The sequence below is a fragment of the Anomaloglossus baeobatrachus genome, chromosome 11, assembly GCF_048569485.1.
Source record: "Anomaloglossus baeobatrachus isolate aAnoBae1 chromosome 11, aAnoBae1.hap1, whole genome shotgun sequence".
NCBI classification, from domain to species: domain Eukaryota; kingdom Metazoa; phylum Chordata; class Amphibia; order Anura; family Aromobatidae; genus Anomaloglossus; species Anomaloglossus baeobatrachus.
In genome coordinates, this window is record NC_134363.1 from 96,709,754 (window position 1) to 96,725,051 (window position 15,298).

At 46.9% G+C, this 15,298-nt stretch overlaps 1 protein-coding gene across 2 annotated transcripts in view; it reads left to right on the top strand.

The window, feature by feature from the left end:
• ZSWIM9 (zinc finger SWIM-type containing 9) overlaps positions 1-15,298 on the top strand; it is a 215,793-nt gene that overhangs the window by 178,258 nt on the left and 22,237 nt on the right. The window lies entirely within an intron of this gene.

Below are 15,298 nucleotides of genomic sequence, written 5' to 3' on the forward strand. Positions count from 1 at the left end.
AATGAAAAACCACAAAAGAGAATGAAAGAAAAATCAAATCATTGATCATTTCACACAAAACTCCAAAAATGGACCAGACAAAAGTATTGGCACCCTTAGCCTAATACTTGGTTGCACAACCTTTAGCCAAAAAAACTGCGAACAACCGCTTCCGGTAACCATCATTGAGTTTCTTACAATGCTCTGCAGGAATTTTAGACCATTCTTCTTTGGCAAACTGCTCCAGGTCCCTGAGATTTGAAGGGTGCCTTCTCCAAACTGCCATTTTGAGATCTCTCCCCAGGTGTTCTATGGGGTTCAGGTCTGGACTCATTGCTGGCCACTTTAGTAGTTTCCAGTGCTTTCTCTCAAACCATTTTCTAGAGCTTTTTGAAGTGTGTTTTTGGTCATTGTCCTGCTGGAAAACCCATGACCTCTGAGGGAGACCCAGCTTTCTCACACTGGGCCCTACATTATGCTGCAAAATTTGTTGGACTTCATAATGCCATGCACACGGTCAAGCAGTCCAGTGCCAGAGGCAGCAAAGCAACCCCAAAACATCAGGGAACCTCCACCATGTTTGACTGTAGGGACTGTGTTCTTTTCTTTGAATGACTCTTTTTTTTTTCCCTGTAATCTCTATGTTGATGGCTTTTCCCAAAAAGCTCTACTTTTGTCTCATCTGACCAGAGAACATTCTTCCAAAACGTTTTAGGCTTTCTCAGGTAAGTTTTGGCAAACTCCAGCCTGGCTTTATGTCTCGGGGTAATAAGTGGGGTCTTCCTGGGTATCCTACCATACAGTCCCTTTTCATTCAGACGCTGAAGGATAGTACGGGTTGACACTGTTGTACCCTCGGACTGCAGGGCAGCTTGAACTTGTTTGGATGTTAGTCGAGGTTCTTTATCCACCATCCGCACAATTTGGCGTTGAAATCTCTCGTCAATTTTTCTTTTCCTTCAACATCTAGGGAGGTTAGCCACAGTGCCATGGGCTTTAAACTTCTTGATGACACTGCGCACCGTAGACACAGGAACTTTCAGGTCTTTGGAGATGGACTTGTAGCCTTGAGATTGCTCATGCTTCCTCACAATTTAGATTCTCAAGTCCTCAGACAGTTCTTTGGTCTTCTTTCTTTTCTCCATGCTCAATGTGGTACACACAAGGACACAGGACAGAGATTGAGTCAACTTTAATCCATGTCAACTGGCTGCAAGTGGGACTTAGTTATTGCAACACCTGTTAGGTGCCACAGGTAAGTTACAGGTGCTGTTAATTACACAAATTAGAGAAGCATCACATGATTTTTCAAACAGTGCTAATACTTTTGTCCACCCCCTTTTTTATGTTTGGTGTGGAATTATATCCAATTTCTCTTTATGATAATTTTTTTTCTCATTGAAGACAAATTAAATGAAGATAATAATACCAAAGAATTTGTGATTGCAATCATTTTCAAGAAGAAACTGAGTATTATCTGACAGAATTGCAGGGGTGCCAATACTTTTGGCCAGCACTGTATGTTGTACTCTGAAATGCTTTGTGTTTCAGAGAAAACCTACTTTGTGACACCTGCTGGGGATGATGCCAATGATGCTATTTAACAGATCAGTCCAATTGGCTGGTCCTGGTGACTTTTCTATATCCCTTTTCACCTTGACTCACTGGTGTATACCTACCGTGTTTCTCCGAAATTAAGCCCTAGCATGATTATATAGGATTTTGTAGTATACTTGAAATATAAGTCCTACTCCAAAAATATTATACACTGCTCAAAAAATTAAAGGGAACACTTAATCAACTGAATATAACTCCAAGTTGTTCAAACTTCTGTGAAATTAAACTGTCCACTTAGGAAGCAGCATTGATCGACAATCAATTTCACATGCTATTGTGTAAATGCAATAGACATCAGATGGAAATTATTGGCAATTATCAAGACACACTCAATAAAGGAGTGTTTCTGCAGGTGGGAACCACAGACCACATCTCAGTACCAATGCTTTCTGGCTGATGTTTTGGTCACTTTTGAATGCTGGTTGTGCTCTCACACTCGTGGTAGAATGAGATGGACTCTACCACCCACACAAGTGGCACAGGTAGTGCAGCTCATCCAGGATGACAGATCAATGCGGGCTGTGGCAAGAAGGTTTGCTGTGTCTGTCAGCGTACTGTCCAGAGGATGGAGGCGCTACCAGGAGACAGGCCAGTAAACCAGGAGACGTGGAGAGGGGGCTGTAAGAGGGCAACAACCCAGCAGCAGGACCGCTACCTCCACCTTTGTGCAAGGAGGAACAGGAGGAGCACTACCTGTGCCCTGCAAAATGACCTCCCGCACAAATGTGCAAGTGTCTGCACAAACGGTTAGAAACCGACGACATGAGGATGGCATGAGGGCCCGACGTCCACAGATGGGGGTTGTGATCACTGTCCAACATCGTCCAGGATGCTTGGCATTTGCCACAGAACATGAGGATTGGCAAATTCGCCACTGGCGCCCCCTGTGCTCTTCACAGATGAAAGCAGGTTCACACTGAGCACATGTGACTGACGTGATAGTCTGGAGACGCTGTGGAGAGCGATCTGCTGCCTGCAACATTCTTCAGCATGACTGGTTTGGCAATGGGTCAGTAATGGTGTGAGGTGGCATTTCTTTGGAGGGCCGCACAGCCCTCCATGTGCTCGTAAGAGGTAGCCTGACTGCCATTAGATACCGAGATGAGATCCTCAGACCCCTTGTGAGACTATATGCAGGACAATGCCAGACCTCATGTGGCTGTAGTGTGTAGCATTGCCGCTATGGACTGGCCCGCCCATTCCCCAGACCTGAATCCGATTGAGCACATCTGGGACATCATGTCTCGCTCCATCCACCAACGTCACATTGTACCACAGACTGTCCAGGAGTTGGCAGATGCTTTAGTCCAGGTCTGGGAGGAGATCCCTCAGGAGACCATCCACAACCTCATCAGGAGCATGCCCAGGCATTGTAGGGAGGTGATACAGGCACGTGGAGGCCAAATACAATACTGAGCCTCATCATGACTTGTTTCCACTGTAATTTTGTCTTGTTTTTCATTTTGAATTGTTTCCACTTTCATTTTGTGTTTGTCTTCAAATCCAGGCCTCCATTGGTTAAAACATTTGATTTTCATGATTTTTGTGTGTGATTTTGTTGTCAGCACATTCAACTTTGTACAAAACAAAGTATTCAATGAGAATATTTCATTCATTCAGATCTAGGATGTGTTATTTGAGTGTTCCCTTTAATTTTTTGAGCAGTGTAGTTACCGTCATTGCTGGTGTTAGAGGGAGACAAATTTCACAATTTATCAGGGCCCTACTCTCTTAGGGGCCCCAGCAGATGTACACCGAGGTTCAGATCGTTTAAGGACCTTTTTGACTTCAGAGTCATGTTACCACAGGTCTCTTAAATGTAGTAGTCTAATAGAACTGAATAGGAGACAAGCTGGTATGCAGGACCGGCATTAGGGGGATGGGAGAGCAAACTGGTAAATTTCACAGGGCCCCCATTCTCCTAGGGGAACCAGGGTTTATATCCTGACTAGAAGGTGGCCCGATTCTAACGTATTGGGTAGTCTAGAATGTGTATGTAGGTTAGCAGATTCAATAATAAGGTCATGAATGGACTGGATGGGTTAGGTTTAATTTAGTATTCTTTTAATTGTTTATTGGTTTTAAAATAACAAACAACAGAATGAACAGTTTTAATAGATGAGTCTAATGTTTAATGATGTCCATAGCTTGTAATGAAAGAAGGCCATGAACAGTGTAAAGATAAGTAAAAATATGCTGATGCTGTGATGTGGCCCAATGCTGGTATGTGCCCTCATCGTGGTGTAGCCACCATCCTGACGTGCCCCCATCCTGCGGGGTAATGTGTGCGGGGGGTGGAGCCGAGCGGGGCCATGGCGCTGAGGATGTCAGTGCTGGGGACTGCATGGCTGGGGAAAGGTGACTATTCGTGTGCGTGTGTTCAGTGTATACATGCGGAGTGCGGGGGGTGGGGGTGGAGCCGAGCGGGGTAATGTGTGCGAGCGGTGGATATGTGTCGGGTGGGTTGCCGGTGTGGGCTCTCGGGGGTGCAGCACTCACCGGGGAGTCGGGGCTCCGTGTGGGTGTGGGGAAAAGTGTCGGCCATCGTCCTGTTGGTGTGTGTGTTCAGTGTATACATGCGGAGGGTGGAGTGCGGGGGGGCGGAGCCGAGCGGAGTAATGTGTGCGGGGGGAGGTGGAGTCGAGCGGGGCCATGGCGCTGAGGACGTCAGTTCTGGGGACTGCATGGCTTGGGACAGGTGACTATTCGTGTGTGTGTGTTCAGTGTATACATGCGGAGTGCGGGGGGTGGGGTGGAGGCGAGTGGGGTAATGTGTGCGGGGGGCGGAGGCGAGCGGTGGGTATGTGTCGGCTGGGTTGCCGGTGTGGGCTCCCGGGGGTGCAGCACTCACCGGGGAGTCGGGGCTCCGTGTGGGTGCGGGGAAAAGTGTCATCCTGTCAGCCCGTAGTTCGGGCTGTTTAGTTAGCTGAGCCGTTGGTCGCAGGCTCTTTAGAGCACGCAGTGTGGCTACGGTTGTCACTGTAATGACGTCATTTTGGAGCAAGACAGACAGACAGACAGAATAAGGCAATTATATATATAGATGACAACACTGCAAGAGGGCATGTGTGACATGACATCATGTGACCAAAGGTCAGTGCAGGAATCCAAAGCTGAAGAGGAGACAGGCTGGTGGGTGTGTGGTGTGGTGTGGTGTGTGTGTGTGTGTGTATAAATAAAGCCCGCTTTACACGCTGCAATGTATCTTACAATGTGTCGGCGGGGTCACATCGTAAGTGACGCACATCCGGCATTGTAAGTACATTGCAGTGTGTGACAGGTACGTGTGATTGCGATTGAACGTTAAAACGTTCATCGCATACACATCGTACCTGTCTCTAGAATTGCACGTTAAATTGTTCATCGTTCCCGGGGCAGCACACATTGCAGTGTGTGACACCCCGGGAACGATGAACAGATCTTGTCCTGCGGCTCCCGGCCCACAATGCGGAAGGAAGGAGGTGGGCGGGATGTTTACGTCCCGCTTAGCTCTGCCCCTCCGCTTCTATTAGCCGGCTGCCGCGTGACGTCGATGTGACGCCGAACGTCCCCCCCACTCCAGGAAGTGGACGTTCGCCGCCCACAGCGCGGTCGTATGGACGGGTAAGTACGTGTGATGGTGGTTACTCGTATGTGCGGCACGTTCAACAAATTGAACGTGCCACACATACGATGGGGGCGTTGCAAATCGCATACGAAATCGTATGCGAAATTGCAACGTGTAAAGCAGGCTTTAGAGAGATAATACATATATATTATATGGATAGATAAATAGATGATAGATAAGAGATATTTACCGTATTTTTCGCTTTATAAGACGCACTTTTGTTCCCCCAAATTTTGGGGGAAAGTAGGGGGTGCGTCTTATAAACCGAATATACGGATTATATACTGCAGGGTCCAGGGGAGGTGGGGCCGCTCTGGAGCGGTGCTGGGGGAGCTGGTGGAGGCTGGTATAGACTTGTGAAGCTGAGGGCGGCAGCGTTTGATCTCCTGCACCCGCTCATATAATATGCACAGCTGCTGTCCACCCCTGTGGTGCTGAAATTGCACCGCGGTGATGGGCTGGGGGAGCTGTGCATATTATATCTGCCAGTGCTTCCCTTTGCTCACAAATGCCCCCTCCCCCTGTGTTATCTATGGCCCCCATGCTGCTACCCATAGTAAAATAATAAACTCTTTACTCACCTCCTCCAGCATCTGCCCGTCTCCCTCCTGCCGCTATGATCAGGCATGCAGAGATAACACACTGCTGTGCCGATCACATGACCAGGACTGTGAACCAGGAAATGCAGGAGGCCGGAGCTCAACCCTGAGGAGGGGTACACGAGGGAGCACAGCGCTGGAGAAGGTAAGGAAAGAGTTTATTTTACTGAAAGCAGCAGCATGGGGCAGCGTGTGTGCTAACCACAGGGGCCAGGGTGTGTGCCAGCCACAGGGGCCAGCGTGTGTGCCAGCCACAGGGGCCAGCGTGTGTGCCAGCCACAGGGGCCAGCGTGTGTGCCAGCCACAGGGGCCAGCGTGTGTGCCAGCCACAGGGGCCAGCGTGTGTGCCAGCCACAGGGGGCAGCGTGTGTGCCAGCCACAGGGGGCTGCGTGTGTGCCAGCCACAGGGGGCTGCGTGTGTGCCAGCCACAGGGGGCTGCGTGTGTGACAGCCACAGGGGGCTGCGTGTGTGACAGCCACAGGGGGCAGCGTGTGTGCCAGCCACAGGGGGCAGCGTGTGTGCCAGCCACAGGGGGCAGCGTGTGTGCCAGCCACAGGGGCCAGGGTGTGTGCCAGCCACAGGGGCCAGGGTGTGTGCCAGCCACAGGGGCCAGGGTGTGTGCCAGCCACAGGGGCCAGGGTGTGTGCCAGCCACAGGGGCCAAGGTGTGTGCCAGCCACAGGGGCCAGGGTGTGTGCCAGCCACAGAGGCCAGGGTGTGTGCTAGCCACAGGGACCAGGGTGTGTGCCAGCCACAGGGGCCAGGGTGTGTGCCAGCCACAGGGGCCAGCGTGTGTGCCAGCCACAGGGGGCAGCGTGTGTGCCAGCCACAGGGGGCAGCGTGTGTGCCAGCCACAGGGGGCAGCGTGTGTGACAGCCACAGGGGGCAGCGTGTGTGACAACCACAGGGGGCAGCGTGTGTGCCAGCCACAGGGGGTAGCGTGTGTGCCAGCCACAGGGGGCCAGTTTGTGCCAGCCACAGGGGGCAGCGTGCCAGCCATAGGAGACATGTTGCATCACTGGGGGACGTGTGCCAGCCCAAGGGGGCTATATTCAATATAAGGTGGCCATATCCAGATTAAGGGGGCTAATTTTAGGATGGGGGCTATGAGGGACATATACTCTATATGATTTGTTAGACAGACACTGGCATTATTAGACGGACCCCATTTATTAAAAAAAATTCTCTATTCCTTCACCAAATTTGGGGGTGCGTCTTATAATCCGGTGCGTCTTATAAAGCGAAAAATACGGTAAATATATAGATAATAGACAGAGGAATATATAGAAGTCTAGATAGATAATAGAGAGAGAGAATAAAGGCTGCTTTCACACTACGTTTTTTTAACATGCGTCCTGAACGTTTTTTTGCTACAGAAGAGGATCCTATTTTACCAAAGAGAAACGCATGCAAACGCAAGTGTTATTTTACAGGATCCTGTCACTTGAAATTATGGGCGGATATTGGAGTCACGTGATCGTGAGTGAGGATAAATGAACGTGATAGACTTGAAATTCAGATATTCAGATGGAGAAAGAGGGAGAGAGAATAAGAGAGAGCAAGAGAGAGAGAAAAAAAGAGGTAGAAAAGAAGAGAGAGAGAAAAAAAAGAGAGAGAGCGAGAGAAAAGGAGAGAGAAGAGAGAAAAAGAAAATAGAGAGAAAAAGAGAGCGAAAGAGAGAAAAAGAGAGAGAAAAAATGAAAGAGAGACAGAGACACTACCGCCCCCATCATCACCACACAAACACACGTACTATCGCACCCATCATCACCGCATACACGCAGGCACTACCGCACCCATTATCACCGCACACACCGGCACTACCGCCCCCATCATCACCGCACACACGCAGGCACTACAGCCCCCATCATCACCGCACACACGTAGGCACTACCATCCCCATCATCACCGCACACACGCAGGCACTACCACCCCCATCATCACCGTACACACGCAGGCACTACCATGCCCATCATCATCGAACACAGACAGAGAGAGAGAGAGACTCTGATCACGCCAGGCTAGTTTCTGCCCAACAGGATTCTGTCTACCAGCATGTCAGCGTTCACATGCGGTTGCATGCAGTATAGTCAGGATCCAGTGGCAAACAGTATTTGGACGCAGCTCAAAAACGTTACAAGTAGCGTTTTTGAAAAATGTTAAAATACTGCAACTCGCTGGATCCTCACTAAACGCATGTCAACGCAAGTTAACGCACGTCCATTGCAAATGCATTGAAATGAAAACGCATTTGTACTGGTTCCGCTTTTGCAGCAAAAATACGTTCAGGACGCATGTTAGGCTGCTTTCACACTACATTTTTTTAACATGCGTCCTGAATTTTTTTAACGCAAAAACGGATCCAGTGCAAATGCGTTTTCATTTTGATGCATTTGCAATGGACTCGCGTCAACATGCGTTCAGATGCGTTTGCGAGCGTTATAGTGAGGATCCAGCGACTTGCAGTTTTTTAACATTTTTCAAAAACACTACTTGTAGCGTTTTTGAGCTGCGTCCAAATACTGCAAGTCGCTGGATCCTGACTAAACAGCACACAAACGCATGTGAACGGTGGTATGCTGATAAACAGGATCCTGTTTGGCCAGAAACCAGCCTGGCGTGATCACAGTCTCTCTCTTTCTCTCCTCTCTCTTTCCCCCCTCTCTCCTCTCTTCTCTTTCCTCTCTTCTCTCTCCTCTCTTCTCTCCCTCCCTCTTTTCTCTCCCTCTCTCTCTACTCTCACCTCTTTCTCCCCTCTCTCTCCACCCTCGCCTCTCTCCTCTCTTCTCTCTGTCCTCTCTTCTCTCTCATCTCTCTCCTCTCTTCTCTCACTCTCTATCCCTCTCCTCTCTTCTCTCTCTCCTCTCTCGCCTCTCTCTCCTCTTGCTCTCCTCTCTGCTCTCTCCTCTCTTCTCTCGCCTCTCTGCTCTCTCCTCTCTTCACCTCTCTCCTCTCTCTCTTTTCAGATCCAGCGGATTCAGTACAAATGCGTTTTCATTTCAATGTATTTGCAATGGACTTGCGTCAACATGCGTTTGCGTGCAGTTTTGTCAGAATCCAGCGACTTGCAGTTTTTTAACATTGTTTAAAAACGCTACTTGTAGCGTTTTTGAGCTGCGTCCAAATACTGCAAGTCGCTGGATTCTGACAAAATTGCACGCAAACGCATGTGAACGGTTGTAATTGATAGACAGGACCCTTATTGGTGTACTGAGCATGCCCAGAAACCACAGAGAGTGAGTTTGTTTCTTTATTTCTCTCTCTTTCTTTCTCTCTTCCTCTTTTTCTTTCTCTTTCTCTCTCTCTTTCTCTCTCTCTCTTCCTCTCTTTCTCTCTCTTTCTTTCTCTTTCTTTTTCTCTCTCTCTTTCTCTCTTCCTCTATCTTTCTCTCTCTCTCTCTCTTTCTCTTCCTCTCTCTTTCTCTTCCTCTCTCTTTCTCTTTCTCTCTTCCTCTCTTTCTCTTTCTTTCTCTTTGTCTTTCTCTCTCTTTATCTCTTTCTTTCTCTTTTTCGTTCTCTCTTTCTCTCTCTTTCTCTTTCTTTCTCTCTCTTTCTCTTCCTCTGTTTTTCTCTCTCTTTCGCTCTCTCTTTCTCTTTTTCTCTCGCTCTTTCTCGCTCTCTCTTTCTCTCTCTTTCTCTCTCTCTTTCTCTCTCTCTCTTTCTCTCTCTTTCTCTCTTTCTCTTTCTTTCTCTTTCTCTTTCTCTCTCTCTTTCTCTTTCTCTCTCTCTCTTTCTCGCTCTCTCTTCCTCTCTCTCTCTCTTTCTCTCATTCTCTTTCTTTCGTTCTCTCTTTCTCTCTTTCGCTCTCTCTTTCCCTCTCTCTTCCGCTCTTTCTCTCTCTTTCTCGGTGTCTCTCTCTTTCTCTTGTTCTCTTTCTTTCTCTTTCTTTCTCTCTCTTCCTCTTTCTCTCTTTCTCTGTCTTTCTCTCTCTTTCTCTCTTCCTCTCTCTTTCTCTGTCTCTCTCTCTTCCTCTCTCTCTCTCTTTCTCTGTCTCTCTCTCTCTTTCTCTGTCTCTCTCTTCCTCTCTCTCTTTCTCTCTCTTTCTCGCTGTCTCTCTTCCTCTCTCTCTCTTTCTCTCTCTTTTTTTTTCCCCAGCAGCATCTGAATTTCCAGTCTGTCACATTCAGTTCCACTGACTCCCGATCACATGACTCCAATGCCCGCTCATAAACTTCAAGTGGCAGGATCCTGTAAAATAACACTTGCATTTTTCTTTAGAAAAACAGGATCCGCTTTTGCTGCAAAAAAAATGTTCATAACGCATGTTAAAAAAATGTAGTGTGAAAGCACACATGGTTTGGAGAGTTTTGTTGATGTTCCAGCATGCAATATGACCATAGTTGAATAAAAGTTGATTTTTTAGTTCAAGAATAAATGTGGATTGTTGTTCATGGGAAAAAATAAGACATCCCCTGAAAATAAGCCCTTGACCATTTTGTGGAGGAAAAAATAATATAAGGTCATGTCTTATTTTTTGGGAAACACTGTATGTACACACATGTGGTGAAGGTCACCAGAGATCTGCTTCTTGAACTAGTCATTCTGGTCATATTGTCCCTGACCGTCTTTTAGAAATGCAGCATTTCCGAGCAAAACATACATTGCTACAATAATGCAGCCTGTGTGTGATTTGTGCGGCCTGTGGTTCAGACAGCATGAATCTAATTCCAGGTTCTCTTAATGCGGGCGTCACACGGTACGATATATCGGGCGATATGTCGTCGGGGTCACGTCGGTAGAGACTCACATGCGGCATCATCTGATATATCATAGCGTGTGACAGCAGTGAACGAGCAGAAACACTCACCTTCTCGTTCATCGTTGACACGTCGGTCACTTTAAAAAAATTAACCGTCAGGTTGTTCATCGTTCCCGTGGCAGCACACGTCGCTCCGTGTGACACCCCGGGAACAACGAACACAGCTTACTTGCGTCCCGCCGGCAATGTGGAAGGAAGGAGGTGGGCGGGATGTTTACGTCCCGCTTATCTCCGCCTTTCCGCTTCTATTGGCCGGCTACCGTGTGACGTCGCTGTCAGGAAGAGGATGTTCGCCGCCCACAGCGACGTCGCCCGGGAGGTAAGTGCGTGTGACGGGGGGTTAACGACTTTGTACAAGACGGACAACTAATTGCCCGTGACGCACAAACGACGGAGGCGGGTACGATCGCTCGTGCAATCGCACGATAGATCATCCCGTGTGACGCCCGCATAAGACTCTTCCCCATAAGGCCTGTTTCCATCTTCCTGATCAGGCCAAATTCTTCAAATCTGATATGTTCCTATATGTGGTAAGAACTCTGGAATGCATCTACATATTCTAGTCATTCTGTAATTGCGTTTTTTTATGACGCATATTTTGTTAGGGGTAAATTTAAGTCAATATTATTTATAGTTATAAAAATATCTGAAATATTTTCTTAAAATTTAGAAAAAAAATGCCATTTTCAAACTTGGAATTTGGTAAATTAAAAACTTGTATTCTTCACAAATTATTTAATAAATGACATTTACCATATGTGATGTCTCATCTACATCAGCATAATTTTTGATTTGTCTTTTTTTATTGGATTCTTAGAAGTTTTAAAATAAAGCTGACAGCTGATACATGCTGTCCATTTCATTGTCAGCATGTATAAGGCTATCACACTAGAAAAATGATTTTTCTTAAGAAATTTCTTGAGAGTGAAGGATTAGCGCACCTGCGTTAAAATACGCACCAATAACGCAGGTGTGTTTTTGGTGCGGTTTTTTTTCAGGTTGGTCCCTGCGTTTTTAATGCCTTTACAGCAATAAAGCACGTTGAAAATGAAAAAAAAAAATTAAATAGATTATAGAGAGAAATATAGATAGATTCATAGATAGATAGATAGATAGATATACCGTATCTTTCGGACCATAAGACGCACTTTTTTCCCCCCAAATGTTGGGGTAAAGTTGGGGGTGCGTCTTATGGTCTGACTATAGGGCTGCGGCCGGGAACGAGGGTGCTGCGGTGGAGCGGGTCATCGGGGGCACAAGCAGGCAGCAGCAGCGCCTGCCGTGACCATATGGGCCCGCTCATTACATATGCACGCCCATCCTCCCGCCCATCTCTCAGCGCTGAAGCCGGCACTGACAGGTGGGTGGGAGGATGAGCGGGGACGCGCGCATAGTAAAGAGCCGATCCGCATGATCACCCCTGGCAATTACAGCCTGGAGTGATCATGTGCGGCTGTATTCACTGCCCCCCGCGCGTCATCATCAGCGCGGGGTGCAGTGAATCAGTACACTCACCCGTCCCCGTGTGTGGAGCCGTCCCCCTGCAGCACGCGATGTCTTCCTGTCTGTGCCGGTCAGCTGATCTGTGCTGATCAGCTGATCGGCACAGACAGGAAGACATCGCGTGCTGCAGGGGAACGGCTCCAAACACACAGGTCATTGCCGCTGAGAGGAAGATGATCGGTGCTGCAGGGAGTGAGGAACAGGTGAGTATAAACGTTTATTTTTTTCTCTGTGCTATAGGATACAGGCCATATACGAGGATGGTATATGAGCACGATGGGGGCATATAGCGGGATGGGAGTATATAAGCAGGATGGATGGGGGGTTTATGAACAGGATGGGGGTATATGAACAGGATGGGGGTATATGAACAGGATGGGGATATATGAACAGGATGGGGGTATATGAACAGGATGGGAGTATATGAGCAGGATGGGGGTATATGAACAGGATGGGAGTATATGAGCAGGATGGGGGTATATGAACAGGATGGGGGAATATGAGCAGGATGGGAGTATATGAGCAGGATGGGAGTATATGAGCAGTATGGATGGGGGAAATATCAATAGGATGGATGGGGGGTATATCAATAAGATGGGGGTATATGAACAGGATGAGGGAATATGAGCAGGATGCTGGTATTTGAGCAGGATGGGGGTTTATAGCAGGATCATATACAAGGCAGGAGGATCATTACCGGGATGGGGTACCTTAGTAGAGAATTTGGAGACATTACCCCCATAACAGTGTCAGCAGCAGATCCTCGCCCCATAACAGTGTGTCATGACCACATTTTTTTGCTTAAAGTTTTATTTTCCTATTTTCCTCCTCTAAAACCAGGGTGCTTCTTATAGTCCGGTGCGTCTTATAGTCCGAAAAATACGGTAGATAGATAGATAGGTAATAGAGGGATAGATAGATATAGATAATAGATAGATATTTAGGGGTATAGATAGATAGATAGAGATAATAGATATTTAGGGGAATAGATAGATAGAGATAGATAATAGATAGATAATATAGAAAGATAAATAAGATAGATATTTAGGGGAATAGATAGATAGAAAATATAGATAGATATTCCAGCTTTATTTATGATGTTTGTGCACACACTGCAGTTCTCGCGGCCGGTAATGTGTTCACATCAGCAGCCGTGAGAAATGACCTGGAGTTACCCGCAGCCCCGCTCAGGAGCCGCATTTAGCACTCGCTCACTGACCGAGGCTGCGTGGAGAACTGTCACACGCGGCTGGAGCAGGGCTGGAAGCGCCGCGGGACATTGCTGTGGATTACGTCGGAGCTGTGTTCCGGGGGGGTTAATAAACTGGAGAAAGAGGGGCTTTTTGTCTTTTATTCAAAATAAAGGATTTTTCGGTGTGTGTGTGTTTCTTTACTTTCACTTACAGATTAGTGATGGCGTGTCATAGATACTGCCATTACTAATCTTGGACTTAGCGGCAGCTATTGGTTGCCGTTAACGCCATTTTACCCTGATTGCCACCACATCACGGCAACAGGAAGAGCCAGGGACACTCCGGGACTGCCGTATAATGGATGCGACAGTCCCTGGGCAGCTGCGGCTGATATTCTCGGCTGCAGGGGGTGGGGGAATTAACCCTGTCCCTCGCCATCCCCAGCCTGAGAATACCGGGCCGCTGCTGTGTGTTTACCTCAGCTGGAAGGTAAAAATACAGCGGAGCACACGCTTTTTTTTTCTCTTCTTCTTCCTCTTCCTCTCCTAGTGACATCACTTCCCTGCAAAACGCAGGGCAGGGATGTACATTATGTAAACGCGAAATAACGCGGGAATAACGCAGGAATAACACAGGAATAACGCACATCACTTGCTACCTGCGTTATTCCTGCGCTACTTCATGATTACATTACAGTAAATGGAGTGAAATAACGCAGTTAGCTGCAGAAAATAAGTGACATGCTCATTCTTTTTCTTAAGAAAATCTACTGAAAGAATTTTCTTAAGAAAGAAACGCAGTGTGCGCACAGCTAATTTTTTTGCCATAGGTTTGGCTGGGGAATGTCTGCAGAAAGGTTACAAGAATTTCTCAAGAAATTTCTGCAGCAAAAACGCACCAAAAACGTGGGTAAAAACGCAGTGTGTGAACATAGCCTTAGGCACATTTCAGTCATGTATGTTTACGCTGTAACTGTTCAGAGAAAAACTGCCAGGGACCAAGCTGTATGGGAGATTAGTTGGATAGGTAGGTCTCCTGTGGATTCTCCCCTGGAGGTCTTCTTCTATACATACAGGGAGAGACCTGACACTCAAGGTGAACGGGCAGGGAGAAGATGCTTTGAACACACCTGTCTGAATAGTTTCTTGTTTGGCTTGGTCCCCTGCAACTTTTACATTTCTAAGGCTAAGACCCCACTTTGCTTTTTACCTGCTTTTTTGCTGCTTTTTCAACTGAAGCGTTTAATGCCAATATGGATGTGTTCTGCTTTTCAAGCTTAGTCTATGGGAATTTGGGTTTCTAAACCCCACTATGCAGTTCAAACTGCAGCCTTTTTGTGGCAGAAATTTGGGCAAAAACTCTGCTTTGCAGTGCAAAACTCGAATGGCAAAAACAATTGACATGTCATTGTTATTTTCCAGTCATCTACTATTCGAGCATAATTGAAATGTTTTTGATCAAACTGCTTATGAAAACAGTATATTTTTAAAAATAATAAACACTCAAAATGCATTCAAAATGCATGTTCCAAATTATTATGCACAGCAGTTTTCAACATTTTTATTTTGAAAAAACAAAATGGTCAATTGTGAAATTATAAGCATTATCAGCTTATTACAAAATGAAATCAAACAGTTTTCAAGTCAAAACTTAATTCTAGGTGATGTTACATTTGCACATAGGACCCCTTGTTCGAAAGAAGCTTCTGAACTCTATCATCCATTGCATTTGTCAATTTTTGGATGGTTTGTACTTCAATTATTTTGCATGTAGACAGAACTGTTGCTTAAATGTGAACTGCCTCCCACCATCATAGACACTCCTTTTGATGATGCTCCAGAGGTTCTCAATGGGGTTGAGGTCAGGGGAAGATAATGGCCACAGCATCAGTTTGTCCTCTTTTATGCCCATAGCAGCCAGAGATGCAGATCTGTTATTTGCAGCATGAGACTGTGCATTATCATGCATGAAAATGATCTTGCTGCGGAATGCACGGTTCTTCCTCCTGAACCATGGCAGGAAGTGCTGTTTTAGAAACTCCA